At 52.1% G+C, this 5536-nt stretch overlaps 1 long non-coding RNA gene across 1 annotated transcript in view; it reads right to left on the reverse strand.

Moving 5' to 3' along the window:
- Positions 1-2907: 2907 nt before the first annotated feature.
- LOC111947103 (uncharacterized) overlaps positions 2908-5536 on the reverse strand; it is a 26376-nt gene continuing 23747 nt past the window's right edge. The window contains exons 3-4 of the long non-coding RNA XR_002872921.2: positions 4626-4915; positions 2908-4500 (exon numbers count right to left, since the gene is read on the reverse strand). This is a non-coding gene — a long non-coding RNA (uncharacterized LOC111947103). The remainder of the gene's footprint in view (positions 4501-4625; positions 4916-5536) is intronic.

The following is a 5536-nucleotide window of genomic DNA, read 5'->3' on the forward strand; positions in this document are numbered from 1 at the left end:
CGCCGCTGCAGACGTGCCGCCGCTGCAGACGTGCCGCCGCTGCAGACGTGCCGCCGCTGCAGACGTGCCGCCGCTGCAGACGTGCCGCCGCTGCAGACGAGCCGCCGCTGCTGCAAACGTGCCGCCGCTGCAGACGAGCCGCCGCAGCAGACGAGCCGCCGCTGCAGACGAGCCGCCGCTGCAGACGTGCCGCCGCTGCAGACGTGCCGCCGCTGCAGACGTGCCGCCGCTGCAGACGTGCCGCCGCTGCAGACGTGCCGCCGCTGCAGACGTGCCGCCGCTGCAGACGAGCCGCCGCTGCTGCAAACGTGCCGCCGCTGCAGACGAGCCGCCGCAGCAGACGAGCCGCCGCTGCAGACGAGCCGCCGCTGCAGACGTGCCGCCGCTGCAGACGTGCCGCCGCTGCAGACGTGCCGCCGCTGCAGACGTGCCGCTGCAGACAAGCCGCTGCAGACGTGCCGTCGCTGCAGACGAGCCGCTGCAGACAAGCCGCTGCAGACGTGCCGTCGCTGCAGACGAGCCGCTGCAGGCAAGCCGCTGCAGACGTGCCGCCACTGCAGACGTGCCGCCGCTGCAGACGTGCCGCCGCTGCAGACGAGCCGCCGCTGCAGACGTGCCGCCGCTGCAGACGAGCCGCCGCTGCAGACGAGCCGCCGCTGCAGACGAGCCGCCGCTGCAGACGAGCCGCCGCTGCAGATCCAGCCTGGGGAAGGATTCGGTCTGAACAGGATTCATCTCCACTGAGGAAAACTCTGATTCTCAGTTCAGAAACATCTGAGCGGTTCTCATCCCTGACCCTAAGCTCATCAGGTCAAAGGTCACCCAAAGATCTGAGGTTCTGCTGGACTGTAGGAACCAGAACCACATCAGAACAACTGGATCTGAAAAAAGAAACAAGAAAAGCTGAGATGTTTTGGACCCAATTCCAACTTTCCTGCAAGGAGGGGGCGTGGCCCAAATCTGAGAAAAATGGACTGATGGGAAAGAACTTGAAGAAACGCTGATTTGAACAAAAGGCTCCAAAACGACAACTTTTGGATTGAAACGTTTGAAGAAACTTGAAACAGTCAAATCTCTGCAAAGACCAAAAGAAGAAGCAGGAATGTTCTGGTTCTGGTTCCTCCAGGAGAACCCTCAGACATCTGTTGACCTTCACCACGTGGCAGGGAGGAGGAACTTTAGGGTCATAGGTCAAACACATGAGTCATACAAAAGTCCAGATCCAGACCTCATGATATGGACCTTTATGGACCTTCATGGGTGTGGTTCCACACGCGTGTGAGAAGTTTCTCTAATGAGTCTGTGGAGGTTCAGGTCCTCAGTGACGTCATCTTCATCAGGCTTAGAATTACACATCCATGAATCATAAACATAAACCTTTATTGTTTGATCGTTGTGTTTCCTAACTGTCCCGATAGACTTTTTATTCAAATGAGTTGAAAATGAATCAAAGGAAAATGGCTTCTCACTGACACCAATCATCTTCAGCTTCTCCCATGATCCTCCTCTCTGGTCTTTGCTGGCCTCTCCTCCCTCATCTCCTCCCTCTTCCTCCTCTCAAACGTCTCCTTCCCTGCATTGATCTCCAGAACATCCATGATCTGTTCCTCTGATGGATTCAATCATCCATCCTGGTCCCTCAGAGGACCTCAGACCTTCATCTTCATCTCTGGCTGCTACACCTGTTCTCCATCCTGGTCCATGGAGGTTCCTGTTCCACCTGCAGAACGTCCTTCCACCGTCTCCCACTTGGTGCTCTCTGACTAACCTTTTCCTCTAAACAAACTCCTCCTGATCTGCCTCCCCCATTCCAGACAGAACACCAACCCCCACCCCTAAGTTTCTCCTCCTAAAACCTTTTTTATGCTTTGATCAGTGAGAAACCATCCAGCTGAATCTGGGAACATGAATATCAGTCAAAACAGATTCCAGCTAACAAGTTACGGCGCTGCCCCCCCCCCCCCATTCTGGTTTGAACAATAACTTTCTGGACGATAATGAAAATCAGCATCAAAGACGTTCAAATAAACTGAGATTAACAGAATTCAACCAACATCTAGTAACCCTTGCCTACTATGACCCCCCCCTTCCATTGAGGTGTTCTCCCTACCATGACAAAGGTGGATAAAGGTGGAAAGATTTCATGTAATCCATGGACACCAGTGAAGATCACAAATCATTGAAGAAAAAAGGTTCAGAGCTCTGTCTAGTGGGTCTAGATGACCCCACTCCCAATGGTAAAGTGCCTAGGATAGCACAAGGGTTACAGCAACGTTACCCCCCCCCCCCCCCCCTCTTCTCCCAGCAGATGGTTTAGTCCATGAGAAGGTTGGTGGTTAATGAAGCCCAGATGTTTCTCCTTTGGGAGTTTCTTCAGAGCAGATCTGCTCATGCAGGGGGGAGGGTGGATGGACACCACCCTCACACCTCCATCCCATACCCTCCTAGGGGTCGGGGGGGGGGGTCATTTATTCCACCTCAGAAACAACTAAATTAATTTAAAAGCAGATGGAGATGTTTGGACACGTTACACGTGAGAGGAGGGGCCATGATGATGTTGATGAAAGGAGGTTGAGGGGGGGGCTGTCAGGAAAGGGGAGGTTCATGGATGAAGGAGGACGTGAGGGGGGGGTATGTCGGTGGGACAAAGGGAGATTAATCACAGCAGTAAAGAGAACCGAAATGTTTTATACTATTTTAATCATCTGCTTATGAATTGAATGTTTACTTCTTGTTTAAAGTACAGAATAGTCACAACAGTGGGTTGAATTTGCAGAAGCTGCAGTTTCTGCCGCGGCCGCGTGGTGGTGCTGTTGAAACAGGAATTTTCCTTCTGTGAATGGAGGTGGCATCAGCTGAAAGGAGACAAACTTTTAATGTTTCTAGTCAAAAAGAGAACATCAGAATAGAAATCTGACAGATTTTTGTTGAGTTTATTCTAAAGATGTTTTTCAATTTATTTGAGTACAATCAAATCCCTGTGCCGGTCCCCAGCCCGGATACAATGCAGGGTCGTGTCAGGAAGGGCATCCGGCATAAAACTCTCTGTGAAAGCTGATTGTCTGTGGCGACTCTTGACGTGTTATGTCCGAAGGTGAACTTGGGATGGCTTTCTTAGGATGAATCATGTGAAAACCGCTGCTTTACAGTCGGCGTGTTGATGGTGGGAGGTTCTTCTGCGGCGTGTGACCAGAGATGACCGTTGATGAATCCAGAAGAGAAAAAGAAACGTCTCAGATTGATGAGGTCAGTGTTTTGGTCATTTACAGAAACAAAGAATGTTTCTGCGTGGGTGTGTCTGTGTGTGTTTGTGTGTGTTTGTCTGGGTGTGTTTGTGTGGGTCAGAGGGGGACACCAGAGGATCCATTGTTTCGTTTGCTGACATGATGCATCATCTGCAGAGCTGCTCCTGTTGTTTCCCAGAAGCACAAAGAGCAGAGATGCTGATCCAAACACTGGCTTTGTGTGGCTGAATAACACGCACACGCACATACACCCACACACACACACACACACACATGCACACACACACACCCACACACAGGGAACAGTGCGTGTCGTTTCCACAGCAGTCATGGTCACAGCTTCAGCTCTCTGCTGTCCTGAAACAGAAGGTTTTCTTCTGAAGGAGGCCTTCTCTCAGATCAGTGAGGCTCCGCCCCTGGAGGCGGGTCTAGAGGCTGATGGCAGAAATGAGTCGTCATCTCAGCTGTTCAGAGGCAAACAATCCTCCCTGTGAAAGCAGGTCAGGAGAGTGTTCAGAGGAAGGGTGAAGAAGACTGTGGTGAGAGTCAGGAGGCAGAGATGAAGATGCTGAGGTTTAGGAGCGACCAGGAAGAAAAGGGGCCGTCTCCTCGCTCTGCAGCTCCTCAGGTGTTCTGAGGAGACGCGCTGACAGCAGGGCTCCTGCAGGAGGAGTCTGTGGTGCAAGGATCTGACAATGGACCGTGCCGCTGAGGATTGTGGGAAATGTAGGCCGCTGAAGTGTCATTAGAAGCTGAGTTTCTCAGCTGGGAGGGAGGAGGAAGGTTTGGACCTTCATCAGTCCAGATCTTCTCTCCTCAGAACCACCCGGTCCTTTCCATCGACTGATTCCAGGTTGAGGTTCTGTCATCGTCCTCTGTCGGTTCTGATGGAACATCTCTGTGGAGATGAGCAGCTAAAGAGGTTCTGGACAGCCTCAAAGTCCGTTTCTGGAGAACCAGAACCGCTCTGATCCTTCATTCTGAGGGGATTCTATCATTTCTGTATTGATAATTCCCTTGATTTGGGTTTTTATTTCTAAATATGATCTATTTCAAACAGAAGAAAGCAGCTTTTTCATGCTTTTGTTTCCATTGTTTGCAGCAAACCCTGCAGGTCCGGTTTGACCCCCTGCAGCTGTTTTCAGTGGAGGTCACACTCATCAGAGGCTTCACGCCGCCTCCTTCTCTGCGTGTCCTCCTCCATTCCATCGCTGCATCCCTGCAGGGAGGGAGGAGTTTCCTCCTCTAGGAACCGCTGGAGGAGGAAACCAAAGAGTCTCAGTTTGAAACGTGTGAAACTTTACTGTAAGTCCATAAACATGTGACCATTTGACCTTCCAATGAGCTCCTGGTTTTTATCAGCATCAAAGCGTCTGTTACCTTCTGACCACCAACGGCGCCCGTCCTCTGGAAGAAACTCACTCAGCTCCTCCAGCCGTCATGAGGAGGACAAACGGCTCCTCTTCATCCTCACGGGGTGCAACAGGGCCCTGACCTGGGACCCCCCTCTTTGAAATGTTCCCTCCCCAGTTCTGTTTTTCTGCTCATGAATCATCTTGTAGTACAGAAACTTCTGATGGATGAAGGTCCCGGTCCATCCGGTCCGGTTCTCCTCCTGGGTGCCACGGTCGGCTCGTCCAGCTTCTGTCAGGTTACAACGTGAACGGCCTCTGCAGGAGAAAATGTATTCAAATGCACGGATCTAAAAACAGAAGCTGCTTTGAATGCCAGTCTGTGCACAGAAGACGCCATTGTGACGCAACCATGGGGGGGGGGGGGGGGTCATGTCTGCTGCACGGCTGAAGCAGCTTCCTCATGATGCCAAAATGATGCAGGAGAGATGCAGATGATGCAAAGCCCCGCAGCGCCATAAGAGCGCTGCGTCCTAACATGACATGCAGCACATGGGAGGCTGCAGAGCTGCAGAGCACCCATGCATCCATCCATCCATCCATGCATCCATCCAACCATGCATCCACCATCCATCCATCCATCCACCATCCATCCATCCATCCACCATCCATGCATCCATCCATCCATCCATGCATCCATCCATGCATCCATCCATGCATCCATCCATCCATCCATCCACCATCCATCCATCCATCCATCCACCATCCATGCATCCATCCATCCATCCATGCATCCATCCTTCCATCCATCCATCCCTCATCCATCCATCCATCCATCCATCCATCCCTCATCCATCCATCATCCATCCCTCATCCATCCACATCCATCCATCCATCCATCCCTCATCCATCCATCCCTCATCCATCCATCCCTCATCC

The sequence above is a fragment of the Oryzias latipes genome, chromosome 24 (assembly GCF_053564925.1).
Source record: "Oryzias latipes strain Hd-rR chromosome 24, Olatipes_Hd-rR_3.1".
In the NCBI taxonomy this organism is placed as follows: domain Eukaryota; kingdom Metazoa; phylum Chordata; class Actinopteri; order Beloniformes; family Adrianichthyidae; genus Oryzias; species Oryzias latipes.